At 42.6% G+C, this 23,473-nt stretch overlaps 1 long non-coding RNA gene across 1 annotated transcript; it reads left to right on the plus strand.

Moving 5' to 3' along the window:
- Positions 1-3,331: 3,331 nt before the first annotated feature.
- LOC116652510 lies at positions 3,332-21,482 on the plus strand. Its single transcript, XR_004305608.1, has 2 exons — positions 3,332-3,937; positions 20,582-21,482. It is a non-coding gene; the product is annotated as an uncharacterized LOC116652510 (long non-coding RNA).
- Positions 21,483-23,473: the final 1,991 nt, after the last annotated feature.

Below are 23,473 nucleotides of genomic sequence, written 5' to 3' on the forward strand. Positions count from 1 at the left end.
GGGTAACTGTTTTCCCTTGGGTGAGTTATTACAGCACATCATTGCCTTTTCCTGCTGAAATGAATCAACATCAAAAACTCCATGAGTGTATTTTTGGTGAAAATGTCTAGAAACTCACCCATTTTTCCACCTCTTGAGGCTGGCTTTTTAACAAAACAGTCTGGATTTTCCTGCCTGTAGGTAACAGCTTTACATCTAAGGCTGAGTTACTTTGTCAGAACCAGGAAGAGCAGCAGGAGGGGAGCTTGCCACATGCATCACTTGGGAATGTTAAGTACTAACAGCACTTAGCTCCCCAAACATAACATTTCTGCCTGTGCAGAGTGGCTGCTGGGGCTAGAGAGTCCTCTTCATGAACATGGAGTTTGCAATGGGGATGACAGGTGTTACACAAGGACCTGTTCTCCTCTCTAGTGCTGTATTATTCAGGTGCCGCAATCTGAAAGGAAATGAAGAAAGGGAAATGTTTTCAGTCCAAGAGGGAAAGCAGTTTCTGGCAGGATTAAATGATGTCCCGTCTCCCAAATTCTGCTTGTGCCACTAATCATTCCTTTATGATGAAACTGTTGCTGCTACAGTCTTTCTAGAAAACATACTTCAGCTGCAGCAGAGAGCCTTAAAGCACCAAAATGTGACAACTCACTGAAACAAATAATTTAAGAAAAAATGGAGCAGAAAAATAAAGCCCACCAATGAATAGCATTAGTCAGTTTATAATAAGAAGGGGAATTGGAATTTAGTCACGGTTGAACGTTTCCCATTTCCACTTAGCTTTCACAGCCCCCGTTTCTAATTGTGCTTTTGTGGTGAAGGAGGTGTTGGGATTCTCGTGGGTTTGGGGAATATCCTTGCTTTATCCTGAAAGCACCTGTCTGTTCTCTCCATAGCGCAGCCTCTAATCCTGCCCTGGATGCAGTGAGACAAAATGGGCTGCTAATTTCATGGTTGAAGTCAGAAGAGATAATATCTGCTCAGTTCCCTGCACAAAGACTGCTCTCCAGCATCAGCCTCCTGGAATTCAGCTTTTGTGTCCCCAGATGGATCAGGATGGGTGGATCCAGCCACGTGGGGATGATTTCTACATGTTCTGAGAAACAGAATATCAGGATTGCTTGATACTAAATAAAAATTTTAATAAGAATTGAGTCAAAGAAAGCCTTTCACTGCATTCCCCTTTTATTCTCAACGTATGCTCTAACTATGTCTGTGGAATACTGTTTGTCAGTGCACATAAGTACAATGTGATTCATGTTGACATCTTGTAAAGATCAGGGAGGTGTTATTCAGGCGGCTGCAAAGGCATTGCTCAGAAAGTGGGAAGAAACACTGTATTATGGCCCCTCTAACATGGCTTTTTAAAGGCTGCCTCTTTTGTACAGGATGTTCAAAGACATCAAATCCAAGATGCAGAAGGAAACAGAGTCAGGAGAGGGTTAAAGAAGGCAGTGATGCCTGATGTTAACATCTTTCCCCCTTTTCAGCTTTGTAAAAGATAAACGTTTCAGATTTCAATCTGTGGTTCCCAGCAGTGCTTTGGGAACACTGCAGTAGGCCTGCAAAAATCGCTAATGCTGGGCCAAGCCGAGATAATGCGTCTCAGCAGGAATGACATAATGCCCTAAAAGAAGACTATGATGTAATGCATATCTCAAAAAAATCAGAGCCAATTTCCTTTACCAATCCTTGAAGTCTAGTGCTAATGCTGCACTATGCAAAACTTTGGGAGGTTAGATCTTTTCTTCTTTCTATTTTTTTTAGAAGAATAATTTTGCAAGGCTTACAGCACTCATGCACTCTGTAACCACTCTGCTCCACACTTCTTGTAATTTGGGTGCATGCTGAAAACCATTAAGCATTTCACCTTGGTTGAGGTGCCTGCAATCCATTAATAGGAATGCTGTAATTTATAGTGTTAACATGGCTGTTTATGCAGGTGAGGCATAAAGCATATATCACATATTACAGTAAATCCCGCTTAATGAAGGTGTTATGTGGGGATTTATTAGAATCACTAATGTATCATGGAAAAGTTAAGCAGTATTTGTGCTAAGCTCAGCTTGGGCATAAGCCAGTGCATCTTCTCAGTCCTTGGTGGAGCTGATCCCCTGGGGAAGGTGAGCCAGATTTGGCCCTGTGCAGCTTATAAGCCATCCCATCAAGTTTTGCTGTCTTGTATTAATACACATGCAGCCAGAGCAGCTACATGCACCTGCTGATCAGTGCTCCAGTGGTGCATGAGCATGCAGGACCAGCATGAAGGGAAATCCTGTGGGATTTATTTCCAAGCAGGGAATCTCTGAGCGAGTCCCTTGTAGTCCTGCACCTTCTGTCAGGTTTTGGCTCCTGAACAGTTCCCAGCCTCACTGGGAAGCCAGTTGCTTGCTCTGAACTGCTGCCATGACACTGGCATTGGATGAAATGGTGGGGTGTCCTGGAGGGGCCTTTCATCAACTTGGATGGTTTGCAGCAAGGAGATGGTGGTGATTCCCAGGTTCAGTGCTGCATCCTGCACGCATCTTACTCCATTTGTGAGTATGCAGCCTTGACTGCTTGCACGGCAGCATGATCATATTTTCATCATGTGGCAACATGCATCCTTTTCCAAAGGCTCTGCATGCATCTCACCAAGAGCACACTTCCTCCAGAATCAGATCTGGTCTGGGCCATACATGGAATCAGTCGCCTTCCAGAGCTTCTAGCCTGCTGTCCTGTAGAAGGAAAACCATAATGAAAACTCCCAAGTTATTCTTATTTCCAGCACGGGTGGCAAGCAGGGCAAGGAAGGTGATTATCCCCTCTGCTCTGCCCTCATGAGGCCCCACCTGAAGTACTGCATCCAGGCCTGGGGCTCCCAGCACAAGAAAGACACAAAGCTCCTGGAGTGGGTCTAGAAGAGGCCACTGATCTCTGATTCTAGACCCTGGAGTGGGTCTAGAAGAGGCCAAGCAGAGGGCTGGAGCACCTCTCCTACAAATAAAAGGATGAGGAAGCTGGGTTTGTCCAGCCTGGAGAAGAGAAGGCTCCTGGGAGACCGCACTGCAGCCTTTACATACTTAAAAGGAGTTTATAATTGGGAGGAAGACTGACTTTTTACATATTCTGATAGGGATAGGAGAATGGTGTTAAACAAAAAGGGGATGTTGTGGCCCTGGTTCAGAGAAGCTGTTGATGCCCCATCCCTGGAGGTGTTCAGGGCCAGGTTGGATGGGGCTTTGGTCAGCCTGATCTGGTGGCTGGCAGCCCTGCCCATGGCTGGGAGCTGGGACTGGGTGGACTTTAAAGTCCCTTCCAGCCCAAATCATTCTGCAGTTCTATGATATCTAGAGCACCAGCATCACTTCAAGAGTTTTTTCACTGGAAACCAGAATTTTTAAAAAACATTCAGTGAGATAATTCATTTTGCCCCAGGGTTTCCTGCATAGTGCACTGCAGCCCTTTGCTGCAGCCAGCAGCCGCCAGTGTGACTTTGGCTGCTGTGCTCTCTTAGGGATAGAAAGCTACATTGCCCTAATCAGACCATCTCTGCTCCAGCAGCCAAGGTATTAATGTGTAACCTCAGCTGGCTCTTGTAAATTTGAGGTTTACATTTTTGCTTTTACTTGTTAAGAAACATTGTGAGTGTCAGATATTGAAGGCTTGTGTTTGCTTGCCTGTGAGATACGAGGTCACTAACTCAGATTCAGCGGGCAAGTAAACTTGTGACCTTGTGCTAAAAATTAATAAACCACCATCAGCACCTCAAACAGAGGGGGAAGGCAGCATCTGCTTGTGTTAGCTCAAGCCTGGACCTGCTTTTCATTCATAATGACCTGACTGCAAATGGAGGCTGCTGTATTTTATGTTGCAGACTGCCTTCTGAAGGAGACTGACCCAAGACGCGTGGCATCATTAAATTGGGAATGATGCTGGACATGCACTGCAACCACACAAGTGAAAGGTGAGCTGCTGCCTCAAATTGTTTTAAAAACTCATTATCGTTAATAAATACCAAGCTGTGTTACGTGCACCATTTCATTAAAAGAGGATATCCAGAAGGAGAGCTTAATTATCTTGCTCTAGTGAAATGCCCCAGAGGCAAAAGTGGAATGTATAATTACAGTGTCGATATGGCCTACTGGCCTGCCAGTGGGACAGTGAGACGGGGACCTGGCTCTCTAATTCTGATCTCACCTCTACCGTATGTGACTGTTGGGGCGCAGCATCCAACCTCACTTCCAACATGAGAGCCCTAGGACTTCCAGAGGTAAGTAATCAATGTGCCCTGTGGATTTATTTTAGTATAAGAACCGGAGCATTCACAAGCTACCTTCCATGTGCCTTTATGCATGCTTAGGTAGACACCTACTCACCTTATCTCAGATGGCTTGCATTCAGCAACCAGGAGCACCTTGGCAAAAGGGGCACTGCATGATTTGGGACTGTGGCAGCTAGTATCCAGACACTCTGAAATTGCCCTGCTGACATTCGCTGTCCCAAACCACAGAAAAAACAACTTGCTTACAACAGATATGTGGGACTTATTTTGCTAGTAGCTAACAAAGAAGAAGCACAAGACAAGATTTACAACATATCTACAACTGCAAAATGCAGTGGGTTGTGTTTGTCCTAATCAGCATAGAGTCAGGAGCAAAACCACTCTCATCCCCAGTTTGAGGGCTAATAAAGCCTAGAAGCCTGCTTGATTAATCCCAGTTTCAAGGTACAGCAAGATCTACTGAGGATAAAGAACTAGTATTCTGAAAAAACATCCCAGAGCAGAAGAAATTGTAAGAATAATAGCAAGAGAAGATTTTCTCTAGCAGAGCAAGGGGCAGAGCTAAAAAGCATTTGTGTGAGATATTCTAGATTCTGAAGGGCACAGTCAGAACTCATCAGCTTCTCCCCCCTGACCCCATCCCACAGCATGAGAACAATAAGACTCCACAACATTAAAGACAATAAATTTAGAAGGAATTACAAAGGGTATTGCTTTGCACACTGAGTAGACAGCTTGTGGTCTTCACTAATGCAGACGCTCAATGTCAAGAATGTACGGCTGGATTTTTAAGAGCACTGGTTAATTCAATCATTGCTGGCTACTATATGTAGCATTCAAATAATCCAGGACTGGATTTCACCCTATAGTGCTCCAATTATAAAGATTACCTCTGAGGTACGTGCGTGCCTGTGTGGGCGAACTACACAACTGGCTGAGTGTATCCATGTTCGTTTGTTTGTTTTATTCTTCTGAATCTTTTTCAATATTTTTAAACACGAGGCTGAAGCAGATGGAAAGACTTTGCAATGAGAAAGTCAAAGCTAAAGCTAGAGCTAAGGGGAATTTAGGAGTCAAGATATTTCGTGTTTGCATATTTATCTTGGCAATGGACTTTGTAGGAAATTAATACCCAGAAGTTTCAGTAGGTCTAATCCAATGGGGTAGAGTAGCAGCTTTGTAATACATGTAATCTGCACAATCAAAAATAGGAGGAAAGTGATTCCTGTCACCTTTGTTCCCTGGCATGACTTTGAAAGTACCTAGAAAATGTTGTCCAGGTGCTTCCAGTGCAATGACCCACAGGTGAAATCTCTGCTGTCCTGCACTAGCTATGCCTAAGCATGCAGCTGAATTTGCTAAGCCATGTGGCTGGGAGTGACTCTGTCCCACCTGCAGTGAAAGAATTCAGGTCTGAGTCTCTCCTGTGGCTGAGTTTCACCCTCCCAGATCTTTACTGGGTGTGCTTCCTGAAAGATGTGAAGACCTTCTGGGTTTACCTAATCATATCTGAGCACTTCATGTATCCCATGAGTTCTCAGGGGGAGTTGAAAGCACTCAAGCCACAGGATGCGGCAGCGCAAGCAGCTGTGTGTGCAGCAGAAGATGCAACAGCTCTAGTGTACAATGCTGAAGAGAAACGTGTTTCCGAGTCTCTTGCATGGGCTGGAGCTGACAGCTAACAGCTCTCAGAAACAAGTCCATGACTAAACACATGTAGAGGAAAGGCTGTGCTGCCCAGCAGCGCTGCAGGCTGGTGATGTTTCTGGCTGTGAGGGATGCAGCTGGGCATGACCTGGACAGGGGAGCTCAGCTTTCACATCCAAAGCCACCAACCACCCCAGCCCAGCCTGCACCCAGCAAGACTCCTGCCTGCCCTATCCCAACCAGGCACTGTGCCACCAGGCCTGTGGAACTCCTGCGAGATGCAGGGGCTGAGGTGAGTAATTCGTGGCTCCAGGCAGAACTGGTGGCACCTCCTGTTAAGAGTCCTGCACAATATTTTGCGTTGTGTTTGTCTTCAGTTACTCCTCTTTCTGCCAAATGCATCTGACTCAAGCTGCTATTTTATTTAAATTTCACCCAAAACAACGTCTTGTTTCTGAAAGTGAGGGCAGTGAAAAATATGTTGTTTTATACACATATAAGAGCAGAGCACTATCTTACAAGGTACCTGACTTTTTCAGTGCACCCCTGTCCCAGCTGCCAGCCCACTCATGACATCTCAGCAAGGACCTATGGGAGCTGCATGTAGAACTGGCTTCCCTGTGGCTCCAGGTGCACAATGAAGGCTCATGTGTCCTGAATTCCATTAAACAGGAGATGTGAAAGTGTGCCTCAGAGAGGAGAGGAAGGGTGGGAAAAGGTTGGCTTCTGTGCTTTAGAAAACTATTTGCATGAGGATATTTTCTTATCTCAATGTTTTGAACTAAACCAAGGTTTGGAGTTCACAGGGGTAGGTTTTCTTTACAAAAAGATGAATTCTCTGGATGTAAGTGATGCCTGCAATACCTGCAAAGAAGATACACATCTAGTCCCTAGAATGTATCTGCTAAAAAAATTTTCCATTGTATGCACATGAGGTGCATGTAACAGCAGTTATCAGCTTCCACTGAATCACATTACTGCAGAATGGTTTGAGTTAGAAGGGACATTAAACACCACATAGTTACGACCCCCTGCTAATGGAATGGATACCACCCACTGGATCAGAGTGAATTATGCAGGAAATCCTGGGGCAAAATGAATGATCTCACTGGACACTTCTAACAAATTTTTATTTTAAATACACACTTGAAGTGATGCTGGTGCTCTAGATATCATAGAGTCATAGAATGGTTTGTGCTGGAAGGGTCCTTACAGTCCTCTCACTTCCAACTCCCAGCCATGGGCAGGGCTGCCAGCCACCAGGTCATAGAACCATAGAATTACCCGGGTTGGAAAAGACCTCGAAGATCATCAAGTCCAACCACAGCCTACCTATAGTACCCTAATTCTAACAACCCTCTGCTAAATCATATGTCTGAGCAAGGTTGACCACTAACATAAGGAGTTCCGAATCTACGGCTTTGGGTTTATTAAACAGAATTTGGCCCTTCTCCTTGTTCTTGTGAACTGCAATGCCTTATACTGACTTTGGTGGAAATGTGCTAAGGAACATTCAACACTGAACTGCACTAGGTAACACTTCACTTTGAGATGGAGTTGGTACTTAGCAGGCAGTGGTAGAACTGTGCTCTGCAGGAGCTTCCTGAAACGCACTCAAGGAATTTGTTGATTGCATTTAACCAACTATGCATTAAGCATCCAGCATTTAGACAAGGTTTTGCTGTGGAAATCCTTGTCTTTCAAGGAGGAGGAACTAGGAGTCAGGAGTTGGACTTGATTGTCCTTCCAACTTGGGATATTCCCTGATTCTATGATTCTGTGCTGCTGGCATGAAACCAAAGGTTGACTCCTGGTAGTTGCAGCTCAGGGGCATGTCACGGAGAGCAGCAATAGCCAGGGAGTGTCTGGTTTGAGGCACTTAGCCAGAACACAGTGTGAACACTGTCCTGCACACCATGGGACTTCAGGCAATTGAATACCTTACTAGGCATGCTGATGAGGAAAACTATCTGCACTCTGGAATAGCAATTGAAATGAGAAGTTTTTGCTTTCCAAAATTCCACAGCTGGACTGTTGGCAGTACTGCAGTGTCATGTTATGACTCCTGTGAAATTCTGACACAATACCGTGAACTGATACTGACACTACACAGGGAAATGACAGGTACCACAACCTTTCTTTTCCTGTTACTAGACATTGGACAAAAATGCACAGAGAGCTGTGCTCCAGTGTCCCCTCCCTACTTCCTGTGTAACATTTTGGTAGGACTTCTCCAGTCCTTTGGAGAGGGTGCACTTTCTCCTCTAGGTAAATGTTGGTCTGTTTTTCATTTAAACATTAATTTGGCCTTGCACATTATAGTGTGTAATATCACCACTCTCTGTGAGGATTAGAGTGATTAGGAGCCTCAGAATTCACTTTAATCAATCCGTTCAATACTGCTGAGATTTGCAGTCTACCCTCTTCCATGCAGCAGCCAGAGTCTTTCGACATGCTAACAAAATTGAAATTAGTTCCTTCATCTTAGACAAGGATAATTAATCTTCAAACACTGTTTATCTTAGCCCCAAAATCCCCAGAATTCAGAGCCAAATTAATTTAAAGTCTAAATCTGCTTTAACTAGTAATTGGTTAATCAACGGGCTCGATGTGTAATTATATTCTTTGTTCACACTCCTCACAGGCTTGAAAAGACCATCTAATTCCTATGGTGCCTTCATTCCTATAACTAGACCATGTGACGTGCGATGCTGTATGTATAATGAACAAATTCTTTCCTGGAATAATTTCCCTGAGATTGTTTCCTAGAGTTGAATTTGTTCTTTCATATCATCTTGTGGTTATTTTGGATTTCTGTGACTCATCTAAAGAATGTGCAATGAATTTTCAGCTTTGAATCTTTTCTCTCTGACTGCCACCGGAGAAATCCACATTGTGTTTTTATTTCCCTCACTTCCACTTGACATAGCTGTGATAGTTAAGGGATCCTCGCTCCCTCTGAATAATGATAGGATGTGGCAAATTCAAGATATTGTCATTCTTATTATCTTTCAGAATAGACCAGCCACAAAACCTATTAGCTGGCATTACTCTTGTGGACAGGAATTATTGTTGCTATTAGGAATTGTAGGTCTGAAAATAAATTGGAGAAAGAAATTGTGGTCTTTTTAACAGGGAGTTGTGGATCTTCTTTACTTAGTGGATATTGTCATAATCCAATTGTGGTCAGTGGTCCGGTCAATGGTTTTTGTATTTCTCTTCACAGAATTCCCTATTTCATGAGTGCTTACATACCAGGATGTATTAATATCCTCTCTTCTTCAACAGCGCCTCCTTGTTGAAAATCTATTAAATCCCGATACCTATTTAACTACGTATACCTAGATATTCCATCTCTCCTTGTAACACAACGTAGATTACAGCTTCAGGAAATGAGTTAAAATCTCCTTATGGTAACTGAGTTGCAGAAGAGCTTGTTTGCCAACACCTATATTGATATGACCTCTTACATGTTAGAGAAATACCAGGTTTGAATGTGGGCCCAAAACTCTCTGAATTCAGGTGGACCTACACTGCTGTTTTGCACTGCTGTGGTAAATGGAATATCTGGGTGACATGCACCACATTTACTGCTTGCTGATACTCTTTCTGGTCACCGATCTGGGACCAAAAAAGCCAAAAACCAACCAACCAAACCAAAAAAACAACCCCAGAAAAAAAATGAATTGGAGAGAGGAATGGCATCATCATCAAGATGCATGTGATGGTGAAGCAGAAGGGGAGTCTTCTCCCTTGCCAGTCACTGGATGGCTGCAGCTGGCACATTTGTTTACGACCCCACAGTGTGGGGCATGCAAGCTACTTGGGGCTCTGTGAGCATCCCTGACACAGTACCGTAAGTGGAGCTGGTGAGTCAACAAGATGTATCTTGGTGAAATTTCAAACACTACTCAACGTCAAACTGATGAATAATTGCCACTACAGCAGTGAGGTGAGCTGCTACCTGGGGCTTCTCTTTTGAGTGCACCCTGCTGCTCAAAGCCATGTCTTGGGGAGGGTGTGGGGGGCAGAGATGAGGTCTACTTTCTCTGGCAGACAAAGCACAAAGACAGAAATACCAAAAGCACTATCAGAAGGAGCCCTTTCCTCCACGAGGCAACGCCTTTTAAAACCTTTACCCCTGAAAAGCTGCCGCAAGAAAGCTTTTCCATTCTGAGCACAGGACAGAATTTTTGCTGATGTTTATAGCATACAAGAATACAGCATGGAAATCCCTATCGGGGTTTGTTCAAAAAGTGCTGTGGCCCCTTCTGCCCTTTGGAAGCCCAAACCCCAGATCTGTACCTCAGTGAAGACCCCAGGACGTGTGTGCCCCCTGCCTTGGGCTGTGAAGCATTGCTACCCTTAAGCCTCAGCATGAAAAAACATATGTCAGCCTTCCCCTCCTGTCCCACCAAGTTCAGCACTGGCTTTGGGATAATGGAGCTGTAAATCTGTGTTTCCTTTTAGTTAATTACCAGCTTTTGAGCCTCTATGAGTCATATTTTCAAGCTTTTAATAAACACACGGATAAAAAGCATTCTTGAAATGTTCTCAAAAAAGGCACAACAAAGCAAAACCCAAATAACAACTGCATTTTCCCTGTAATTTCCTGCTTTTGTGGAGAGAGCTGATGAACATAAAACATAGGAAGATGGGATGAGATTCTGGAGGCTGGGGATTTTGGAAAAATAACGCTTCATCTGGGGTTTGCTATCTGTAAAATTCAGCCCATTGGAATGGTAAAAGAATGGTAAATAAAAAAACTATTTTAAAGTTCCTTCCTCCCTCCCTCCCTCGACCTTCGCCTCACCATCCCTTCCACTCCCTCCCCCCCTCCCCCCCCCCCCTCCCTCCCTTCCCTCCCTCCCTCCTCTCACTTCCTCCCCCTTCCCCTTCCTTCCTTTCCTTCTTCTTGTCCTTCTTCCTGGTCCTTCTCCTTCCTTCCTTCCTTCCTTCCTTCCTTCCTTCCTTCCTTCCTTACCTTTCCTTCCTTCCTTCCTTCCTTCCTTTCCTTCCTTTCCTTCCTTCCTTTCCTTCCTTCTTTCTCTCCTTCCTCCTGTCCTTCCTTCCTTCCTCCTCACCTTCCTTCCTTCCTTCCTTCCTCCTTCCTTCCTTCCTTCCTTCCTTCCTTCCTTCCTTCCTTCCTTCCTTCCTTCCTTCCTTCCTTCCCTTTTATAAAATTCACATTATGTATCGACATTGTGGTTTGAAAGGTCATAGATCATTTCAGTGGAAACCCTTCACTCTGGCACATAACGAATTGGTAAGTCTTTCTGCAATTATTTTATCTGTTTTATATTTAAACAGAAGAAAACGGAGGCAAATATTTCACTTACCATTTGTAAAGAAGTGCTTCTCTCTTCTTTTTGTATTGAAAAAGAAACATTTTGACCTCAAGAGCCTTTCACCTTCAAAAATGTTTTCCACAACACCTGCAATGACAGACCAGGATGTTCCTCTGTCTCATCTAAACACAATTGGGAAGCTACAAGTGCACAGCACAGGTGGTACTGTGGTGGCTTTAGACAAGTTTCAGTTTATTGGGGTGTTGCTGTCTATAATTGAGTAGCTCTCACTAATCAGAAATTACCCATCCTTACTCAAAACTTACACAGCATCTTCTGCTTCAGCTAGTCTCCATATTCAGCTTGAAATCACCTTCCTTGCAGTACTCCCCATCCTACTACATGGATGCTCACTTGGGAGGCTGAGTCTCAGTGTGCAAACTCCTTTGCAACTACTCCTTTTGGGAGCACTCTCTGCTCTGCAGGTTTTGGTGCTGTCCTTGGAATAGTGGACACCGCAGAGCATGTACTGCTGCTGTCAGTCCCCCTGCACAATGCTGCTTACAATGGACAAAAGAGCTACTGGGAAACCTGGGCATGAAATAGAAAATTTAATGCTAAAAGGGAATCACCACAGATTTTTATTTTGATAGCCACAGAGCATCTCTAAGACAACATTCCTTGGATATCATTACATGTCTCGTGTGTCTGCAATCCCAGCATACAGGTTTTTGTGGGCTTCTCTGCAGAGATTATCCTCAGAAATGCAGAATCCCTGCGGTGTTGTTGCTGCTGCTTAATTATACAAACATCCTCGGAAAGTGTATTTCTTTCCCTTGCAAGTTCATCCTCATCATAGGTCTATACTTGCAGATAGAAGAAAATACATTATCATGGTGATGACTGATAGCTGAAGAATTCCTGGGTTCAGAGTGTTCCCTAATGTCGGTCATTTTTCATCATCTAGAGTTGTCTGATAATGATGTCATTTCCATTGCTTAAATGTTGAAGCAGCAGCCACATATCATGGAGTTAAAATGACTGTTTATAGGGCAGTTAAATTGTGTTGTTATCAATTAAGGGCAGTGTTTGCTTTGCTTCTGGGGACAAAACAACAATTCAACTTTCCTAAAACTCATCAAACTGAATGAGAATGCCAAGAATACAAATCTGCACTGTAGTCAATTTTGGTAAAAGAGAAGGGAGAGAATTAAAAAAAAAAATAAAAAAATAGGAAGCTATTTTTGTGTGAAGTTGTGATGACCATCAGATAAAAATGACAAAGTTGTACTTGTCAGAAAATAAGTCACATTGCTGATCAGTGGATAACTTTGATGTAATATTCCACAATAATTTAAATGAGATTTCATGGCAAGATTAATGGTTGAGTTTTTTAAACATGCATGAAGAAGAGCTTTCTTCTAATATCCAGCTGTCAGGCAATCCTTATCTGGAGCTTACATTGACTGATTATGATTGGGATTGAACTAGAACATGACCTCTAAGTAAGAAAGAAAATTATGCAGATTTGGAAGTGAACCATCGAGATTTCAGGTCTTTTCTAAACATTCCAAAACATTTTAGATCCCGATATGATTTTATATGCATAATAACTTTATAAGCATACACGTATGTGAAGTCTCAGCCCCATCAACATGTGAAAAATCCCCAAGAAAAATTAAAAAAGATTAAAAAAAATTAAAAAAGCCCAGCCAAACAGACATCAGCTATCTTTTGTATCATCAAGTACTGTGAAACTAGGCTTAATACATCATTTGCAGCACACAGAACTCACACTGGAGTGAGTTGTTTATGAGATACTGTGTGATCATAAGAAGTGCATAGATTTTGAGTGAAAGCAGAGCAATTTCCTTTAAAAAGGAGAGCTAGTTTCTAATGTATGACACTGGATGAATTGTTATACGTGCTGTTGAATGAATGGTGACTGTAAATCTCACCTTGGACACTTCATGAAATATTTGCAGCGTATTTCAAACTATCTCAGTGGTGCCAATTCCTCTTCAGTGCTTACTGTCTACCTTGATTTTTGTGGAGGAAGGAGAACATGGGTGATGTTGACCAGCTGTGATGCCCATCAGGCTGCAGCCAGCTGGAGATACTCTTCTGCACAAGAACCTACCTTCCTCAGCTAGACAATGAAGAAAATGCAACAGGACTTCCCAGTTTTGCCTTCCACTACTTACCCCTGCAATTTGAGGGATTTACAGCTTTGCTGGGTGTTTGATCTGATCAGCCACCAAAACCAGCTTTGGAGTAGGCAGGAGTATGGCTTGGAGATGCTAAGCTGAGAAGCACCTAGTTCTGAGCAGGGTGGTCAGGTCAAGCAGAAGGCACAACCCATCATCACATGCATGGCCCCATGCAACATAGCCATGTAACCGACTGAAGGTGATGCTGCCTTCAGCTCACCACATGCCTGTAAGCTGTTTTGTCTGCAATATGTGTTAGCCCAAGCTTCAGCCTGCCCCATCCAGCCCTACATTTCCATTTACCCTTCTTCAGTGGATCAATCTAAGTGGAACATGACAGCTTTCAGTATGTGACACTATTTGCATTTGGTTGTGCAGTAAAGCCACTGCAACTACGTCTCATCGGGTGACATAGAATAGGACAAGAAATAAACCCTTGGAGACTGCAAGGGGACTGATGGTGCTTCTTTCCCAGCTTGCTTCATGCACCTGTGCTGAGCTTGGTGGCACAAGGAGAACGTTTTACAAGCAGATGTTAACCTTAAAGCAAGACTTTGCATTCTCCTGAAACTCCACACTCTGCCCCTCACCCTTATGAGTGTCCAGAAAGAGAGGAAAATGGAGAAGCAATGAGATATATCCCTGCTTTTCCCCATGAAGAATGCACAAGACTAAATAAATCAGATTTCCCCATGACACTTAAAAATTCTGTTTTTCTTCTCAGGCACAGGGGATTTGGGGACACACAGTTTCTTTCCCTCCCATAACAAAGGCTGAGCTTCTTTAAAGATGACATTTCAAAAATACTTGTTGGCCCGACTAAATTTTTAATTTCTCCTGGACCTCATTCAGGTTTCTTATTTGCATCCTGACATTATTTGGGCTAACTATGAAAGTGGGTATAACAATGTACTTCAGGATCAGTACTTTTGAATTAGAGGCTGAATGAGAAGCACACAGCTGGGAACTGCTGCAGAGAGCTTCATTTTCAGAATGAAGACATAATGGATGTGGAGCCCTGAAACTTCCTTGTGCTGTTGGGGTTGGGTGCATGTGTTCAGGCTGGACCACTGATGTGTGGGACACAGGTAAAGGTGGCACAAGCCAGACTGGAGTGACAGAATTGTTAATTATGAGGAGTATAATCTGCTGCCATTCATTCTCAGTGGTTTTGTAAGCATTTTGTATTTAAGGCTTTTGGAACTGTGTGAAAACATCTGGCATAAAAGAATTAAGTAAAGTAAAACCATTGAAAGTAAAGTGGAAATCTGCTTTGTGTGGGTTTTTGTTTGTTTGGTTAAATATCCAGAGTCCAGGGTTGCATTATGTCTGCAAACTGGAAAAAATATGAAAATAATAGTGTAGAGAGCCCTTTACAGCAGTATCTCCAGGTTACTTTGGAATATTATAGATGATGTTATTATAACATGGGTTTCATGTGTTTTAATGACAAGGGAAAGCATGATAGAATGGATTCATATCAAAGTCTATTATGAGAGAGAGTCTTGCAACAAGAGCAGAATGTATTTATGTCATATTCAAAATGTCATCTCAGTCACAGACAAGACTGATAAGGAAGAATGACTAGATGCAGAGATTTGATTTATCTTTCTTTTCCAAAATGGAGACTTCTGACAACCTCCCTTTAGGTTGCAATGCTTGGGCCATTAAAACCCAGATTTCCAGCCACAACACAAAGGAGATGAGCCTCCACCTGCATCATTTTCCTTTCATTTCTTTACCCTTCTGCCAGGAATCAGTAAAGCTTTGCTAGTCAAGCAGAATCTTTATGTTCTCATTTCTTGCAATATAAGTTGAGAAATACACCTGTCCAAAAACCTACCACCTTTCTTTTCATAGTTCAGCCATAATGTGGAAGCAAACCCTCTTTCCCTTGGAGATGCAGTTTTGGTGGGGACGTCCCCCATTATTTTGAAGCAACTGATAATTTTAGGTGGGGAAAAAAATCAAGCTGCAATAATTCGATTTCAAGCTTTTGACTGTGCTAATGAACTGGCAGCATGGAAAATGCTTATATTGAGCACCTGCCCAGCTTCTTACATGTACCTTACATCCCTAGCACAACTTCACTAACTGCAGGTTATCACCAGAGATATGCTGCCCCATAATTCAAATACAAGTACACCAACGGAGTTTTAGAGCTACAAAGAAGGGGCTTCTATTCATCACTCATCAATGTCTTCCTGCTGCTCAGAGACTAAACATGCACAAAAACTGTAGGAGGCTTTTCTGTTCCCGTTAGTGATTACTGTACAGAAAAAGAAAGTTCTGACGTGAATTGTGCAGGCTGTCATACTCGTGCTCAGGAATATGACATGATTCTGACAGCCCTCCTCTGAGTTAAATTCAAACATCTACAGCCTTGCAGCTCAGAAGGTGCAGTTGCAATGGGAGCTCTGGAGATAAACAGGTAGACCCAAGCGTTGCCATCAACACTTCTGCACAGCAGAGATGCAGTGCATTCCAATATTTCTGCTTTATGCCATCCATGCCCTTGGTTAGATGCCTGATATTTGCAAATTGGAGCAGGAACATGCAGTTCAGTGGATCTGGTGTCACAGTACTGGAAGCTTTTCCTCTCAGCTTAAGTTCTCATCTTGTGTCAGCCACATGCAACCAGAGACCATTTTGAATAAAGCTGCCCATGTCTTGCTGAACAGAAGGAATTTTTCTCTGCATTCGTACTGAAGAGTGATTATTGTACAGTGAATGCAATATTCGTGTAATATCCTATATTTTAGCAACTAATTTTGAAAAATAAAGTGTGTGGTGTAATGGTGTAGCAAATTACAGTGCTAGTGTTTTTATCAGAGTAAAATGTAGAGAAAACTTTCTGTCCTGTAAGCAGCAAAGAGTGTAGCAGGGCTGAGAGCTCAGCAGCTCTGTCGTGGATTTTTTCATCTTTTCTTCTCCTCAATGTCTATTTAAAGTTGTGCGCGATTTTTTTCAGACATGCCTAAGTTAATTGGCATACGTCCTCCTGCCCAGTCTGACATCCAAACGAGACAGTGTATTTTTAAACACCCAGCACATTTGGATGCTATTTTGAGCACCTGGGCACCACTTGGGCTGAGTCTTCAGGACCTGCCATTTTCTACATTTAGTTTACTGGTTACCAGCCAGCCCAGGTTGATACAGACTGACATTTTTGTCTGGTGCCCTGTGACAGCTTATGTACACACAGCAGCTGATCTTAAGTGGATATCAGTATCAAGGCAGTCAATCAATATTGACAATAGTGATAGTTTTACCACCAGTCCTCCAATCAGAGAGACCAACGCTTGGGGAATGCACTGACTATTGAGCCTTTATCTTTTCAATGTGGCTCAAAAGATGGGCCATGAAGGTGACCTGAGTTTGGTGGTTGATGTCAAAGCAGACACTTGAGACCTCTGGAGTGGCCACCAGTCCCTATGGTCTGGCGACCTTCCCTGTAGCAGAGCTAGACAGGAGCTGTGGCTCTGCTGCCACCGTGGAGGTGACCGAGGCCAACTGTATCAAAAGAGGCAGTGATGTTTGTAGGGAAGGAAGGTTAAAAAAATTTCATATACCTGAACAGCCAGAGCACAAATAGCAATGACATCTAAGGGAAGATACATACAAACAATGTATTTCAAACCCAATACTCATTATAGATACAGACAGGATAGTTAAAGCAACTCAACCTTCAGACTACTTCAGTAACAGGTGATTAAAGATACAGCAACTGCTATGCAAGACACCAGCTAGGAGGAAAAGAATGCTTTTTGAGACAAAGACTACTGATGGCATGTGACCTTGGAATGCTTTATTAAAGAAGAATCCAGTGCAGGAGTTGGTGTAGACAAAGGAAACCCCAAAAACTTGTTTCTGTAAAAACGGTCATGGAAGACCTCAGGCAAATGCAGTGGAGGACAGTACTTCAGAGTTGGTGTCTGAAACTATATGATTTGTGCTTTCTACCAGTTTTTCTTGTTTTAGCTTGGGAGAAATTCAGGATTCACTTATAAGGTAAAGATTGTTGTAAATATCCATAATTCTAAAATGAAAAGCTATAAGTCAGAGGGGCTGCTGTGTGTTTACAGTCATATAGAATCATAGAATCACAGAAATGCTCAGGTTGGAAAAGACCTCAAAGATCATCAAGTCCAACCACAGTCTAACCATAGTACCCTAACCCTCCTCTAAATCATGTCCCTGAGCACCACATCCAAACCATTTTTACACACATACAGGGACAGTGACACAACCACCTCCCTGGGCAGCCTATTCCAGTGCTTAACAACCCTTTCTGTAAAGAAGCTTGTCCTGATATCCAACCTACACTCACCCTGGTGCAACTTGAGGCCATTTGTCCTTATCCTGACACCTGTTACCAGTGAGAACAGAACAGCCCCACTTTCTCTGCAATCACCTTCCAGGTATTGGAAGGGAGCTGTAAGGTCTCCCCTCAGCCTCCTCATCCCCAGACTAAACAGCCTTCAGTCTCTCCTCAATGGGCACATTCTCCAAGCCCTTCACAAGCCTTGCTGCCCTTCTTTGGTCCAGCACCTCAATGTCCTTTCTGTGCTGAGCTGCCCAAAACTGAACACAGAATTCAAGGTCAAAGAAATATTCTTGTTTTCTAACAAACAGACTGGCTGCAGCTATCTTGCTTCATTTCTCAATGGGACTTAAAAAACTAACATTTGAATGTGATGTAAGACTATTAAAAGGTTCCTTGAAATAATCAGATGAATGATGCTATCTGCAGCATGACTTTGCCCTACACGTTGCAAAAAATATTTGCCTAAAAACACCTATAAATACAGTAATACAAGGAGGGAATAAATGCATCAAGGTAATTTGTAAATCTACTAGATTCATTTAAATATCTTTCGAACATATTTTTAACTGCACAATAGAAGTACCTTCCTTATTATCATAATATCCCTGTCTTGGTACAGATTGTACTCATCAGGGCTTGAATTTAGAAGTGAAGTGAATATGGAGGAGGAGAAGGGAAATTCCTGCATGTGTTACAAAGCATGCAGGCAAGCTATTTTGAGAAACAACCTCATACATCCTTGACATATGGCAAAAAATCTTTAAAAAAAATTGTTTAACTTTTTAAACTTTGAAAACATTACAGCTTAATCTTCTAATTTTACTGTCTCACGTGGTTTGTTCAGAGGGAACATTTCTTTTCCAGGCAAACTTAGTGAGGCATCTTCATGGGAAAGTGCGATATTAATTCTGGCTTATTAAAGTGTTCCAAAGAAGAGTTTCATAGCATCACAGAGATGTGAAATGTCAATCTTCTGTATACTGTATCACATCCTCCTGCTAATGCCTAAGGATTCCCAGTGCTATGCAGACAGTGTTATAACCCATTTTTATCTGACCCAAGGAACAAAATTTGCTATAGTATCAACTATTTTTTTTCCAGAGTTCATTCTCCATCTTCTTCTTCTTTATGATCTTGAACATAAAGTTACTGCTCCTGGATGAAATCCCTTGCCCATCTCACCTCTCTTTTCACCTCAGATCTTTGCAATTGCAAATTCATCTGGAAAATAAAATGGAATTTCATTATATTTATTGAGTGAAGCATGGGGCAGAGTGTGTGGGGACAACAGGGTAACCAGATACAGCTGGCAGAGCTGAGGCGAAGGCACCACAAACCTCCTCCTGTAGGACAGGAACAAGAATCTTTTACTTCCTGTTGGCTTTTAGACATTCAAATAGATGACAAAAGTGACTACATTTAATTTCATACAGAAGAAACTGTTTTCTTCAATGCTAATTTCAGTGGAAACAAATAAAAATGTACTTTGAGACAAGCAAGATTCATTTTCTTGTCTTGCTCAGTGAATCAGAAACCTGTGATTCTCCTCTTTGCACCCTAAGATATTTAGGGACTTGGTTTCCCAAGCATGGTTTCCCAATCAGTGATCATTCTTTCTTCATTCAATACTTCACTGCCTGTGGCTGATGAAAGAAGAGGCAGAAATTCTGTGGGTCAAACCAAGATCCGAACTACTCTAATAAGTACAGAATAAGCAAGGCTCTCAAAAATTTCAGATTTGAAAAAAAAACTTCAATTTTGAAGCAAAATTCAATCTAAAATGTTGCAGTCTGAAAAGGTGTAATTAATGTGTCAACGAGTTGGAAGATTTTCTCTGACAGTTTTGTTTGACACTGATTGAATAATACACATCTTGGGACATAAAAAATTTATTTTACTAATTAGTAAAAACAGTAACTAAGCTGACGCAGTTCAGAGCTTAGAGACATATTGCTCTCTTGTCTGAGAAAATGAAGCATTTGGAGCCTGAGATATGATGAGCAAAGCTTCATTTTCCAAAGGGGTGAATTTCTTGCAGACTGACAGTGGGGAGGAGGAAGATGCATGGTTAGCCTGTCTCCATCCTGGATGCGTACCACCATTCCTGCAGATTTCAAGGGCAGCAGGCTTCTGATTTGATTCTGTGTTGTTAAAAATAATGAAAAATAAAGAAAGTGCATCCCTATTTAAGGTCAGTTGCCTCTACTCCTTCATCAGATCTTAGATACTGGCAGCAGTTGGGAATCCTGATGCTCTGAGGATGAACTCAGATAAAAACTTAAAGGCCTGTGTATGAATTGTTAAGGTGATTATGTATTTGGAAAGGGAGCTTTGAGGCAAAGCTGTCAGTCTGTGCTGGGGTTACCTATGGGGATATAGAAGGCTGCCCAATGTCAATCTGTTGCTAGCAGCTTTGTGTTCCCTGCTTGCAGCAGAGCAGGACTGGGAGAGAAGGGATGCTGTAGGCAGGGAAAGGGAAAAGGGATGATTTTGCCCTTCCCATAGTGGGGCTGCTCCCCTGGAAAATGAAGAAAAAAGGGGAGCATTTCTGCTATCCTTGTGCTGCTTTGAAGATGTAATTCAGCTCTCCAAATGCCAGGGAATGATTTTAACAAAAACTGGTGAATTCTGTGGTCATTATCTTTTGCTGTGGAAACTGCTATGAGATCATCAGAAATGCTGAGTGTTGTGTCTGGAGATCTGGGCTGCAGGGGACAAAAAAATAACTGATCTTATTGGAAAATCTAATAGAGGAGTAATATGTGGGAGGAGAAGAGAGAAGAGATGAAGAACCTAAGGATATTATTTTGTCATTTTAATCTCTTCTTTATTTTATTTCTTTTTTAATGCCTAGGAGCCTCCCTGTCTATGCTCTGCCCACAGACACAACATGCCCTCCCTGGATGTTTGATTTGTGGAGGGACAAGGAAAAGAGAGAATGCCGATTTCCACAAGCCATGTTGCCTTCTAGTCATAAGAGACTCAGCATCTATATGAAAACAGACACTGCATTCCTTCTGACTGATTGCAGGAGCACAACAACACTGTGTGGGCCTCTGGAAAGCCACCCAGCAGCCACAGACTGACTTTGGGTCTCCTCTGTGCATGTAACCTTTATGCCTTCTACAAGGGCATGTACTGGAAGAAGGATACCTGGGCTATTAGTACGGTATGTAAGTGACTGTTCCAGGGAACTGCATATACCAGACTGAGTTTTTGCAGTATTTACCCTGGCTTCCCAAGTGAGATCCTTCTACCTTCTTTCATATCATCCTCTTGTTCATCATACTGTGCAAATGGTCGAGGCACCATGTTTTGCTTCTTTTCAAGTTGTAACATTGGGGTGTTGTACTGGGGTTAAGAAATGAGGAATATTAACAATAAAAAGATGGATACAAAAATAACACAGCTGGAAAGAAAGCCTACCAAGGGAGATGCCCTACTAGAGCTGCTGTTTATGAACAGAGAAGGAATGATGGGAGATATGGGGGATGGAAGCTGCCTTGGACAGAATGATCACAAAATGATAGAGTTTTCTATTCTTGTGATTCAAGACTATGACCTTCGACTTCTGGAGAGTATACTTTGGTCTGGCTAGGACTCTGATTGCAAGAGTCTCCTGGGAAACAGCACTGAAGGGCAAAGGGCACAAAGGCATGTGAGCAGGCCATTCTTGCATGCTGTATGATGAACCAATGTGGAAGAAGATCAGCCTGGCCAAACAGGCAGCTTTTGCTCAGAGACTGAGAAAAAAATACAGATTTCCCCACTTTTGGAAGAAGGGGTAGGTAACTCAAAAATAGTACAAGGTATGCAGAGAGAGAATTAGAGAGGTAGAACCCAGCTAAAACTTAATCTGGCCACCACTGTAAAAGATAACATTTAGAGGGCCAGTGAGACTCTCTATCTTTTATTAGATGCAACAGGGAACATTGCCATCAAGGGTGAGAAAAAGGCTGAAGTACTCGGTGTCTCCTTTGCTCCTGTTGCTCCTGTCTTTAAGTCAGATCACTTATCCTGAGGGTACTCAGATTGTAAAAAAAAATTATGTTGAAAGCAATGGGTGACAGAGCATTTAAGCACCAGGAGAAGCATCTGGCAGAAGCCACCTGGTTGGTCAATACTTGAGGATCTATCCATCGAGATGGTCCTGCCCAATCCAGCTCCCTGCATACTGTAGAGGGAGATAAGGTACCTGCTTAACATATAAAGAGCATGTAGTGAAAAGCTGTTTGGGTCTTTCCAGCTTCTGGAAAGGGCAGATCTCTCCGTGGAACTGTTTTTGCACAGGGACCTGGGTGCACTTGGTGGGTGATGCAGAAAAAATGAGGATGTTCAATGTGTACCACAAGGTAATCTGATGCTGGGGGAGTGAAGTCAGTAATTCCACATATATATATGTGCATATATATGTGTGTGTGTTAATTATTGTTTGTTTGTGTATATGTATTAAGTGTGATGTGGAATATGGGGTGGAATTTCATGGTTTTAGGATTTTTGTTATCAAAATTCCACATCAGAACATCATGTAGTGCACTGGGAGTTAAAGAATTAATGCTCCAGTTCCATGCATGTTTCCAGGTGTCTCAGAAGAGAAGAACTACATACCCCAGAGGACTCTGTGTTTCCCTTTTCTGTTCAGAGGGAAAGATAAAACAGTCTTGTCCCAGATCGCACACCTCCTGGAAGAAATGTCTCTACCAGATACAGTAACTTGCCCTCTTTTCCTGGCATTAATAGAACAACTAAAACACAACAGTGAGCTGCTGATACAGCTGAAAATCTGCTATACATGTTGGGGCAAGCTTGTATTAACAACTTGCCACGTACTGGTTCTCTGTTTCAGAAATGTTGGATTCCTTCACTTGCTGTCAGTCTTTCCTCAGGTGATCTCTTTGGAACCCCACAGTATCTACCTCCTTGTCACCCACACAACTTCTCTCACGCACTATGCAATGAAGTTTCTAGGCCAAATCCACCTTTGTTTTTTGTTCTCCTTCAGTTCTAAGTCCATTTAAGACCCCTGGAAATGCAAGGCAGACAGGTGAAGGCTGAGATGAAGTTAGATGTGATATGACACTTCTTTAATGAGAACTGCTGGTGATAGGCAGATGATTGGACTGGGTGTTCATGTAGGTCTTTTCCAACCTTGGTGATTCTACGATCCTACAATTCTATAAAGCCACGTTTTGATGCAGCTCTTGTGGAGAACACAGCTCCTGGCATCACTGTGCTAGGCTGGAAGCACAGGAGCACCACCTTTTTCCCTGCTGAAGACACAGGAATGAGTTCATGGAGTGTATTGCATTTTTAAGGCTTTCTAATGACACAGGAGACTTTACATCTCCTTTTCTCTACAAAGGAGAGCATTGCAGAAAATAAGCTGTTTTCTGTCCTGTAGAAGATGAAGGCAGATAAGCTGCTGCTTCCTAAGAATGGCACCAGAAGATAACTTTGAAGAGTACATCTGCTGTAACCTTCTTCCTGTGGCTGATCAAGAAATCTTTCCCTGTTTTCTCTCATGACAGAGTTTTCTGCATTCTTCTTGGATGTGTAGGCCGTGGTTCTGAGCACAGAACCCAGAACTTCCCTTGTGACCAGATGTAGAAGCTCCTGTTTAGTTAAGACAATGTCTGTGGACTTGTCCACAATCTAAAAAAGACTGAAGTGGTTATGGTACCACCATAAGATACTACCCTGAAGTAGTGCGCTCTGTGCCACATATATTAATAAAGCTGAATACTAT

The sequence above is a fragment of the Coturnix japonica genome, chromosome Z (assembly GCF_001577835.2).
Source record: "Coturnix japonica isolate 7356 chromosome Z, Coturnix japonica 2.1, whole genome shotgun sequence".
NCBI classification, from domain to species: Eukaryota; Metazoa; Chordata; class Aves; order Galliformes; family Phasianidae; genus Coturnix; species Coturnix japonica.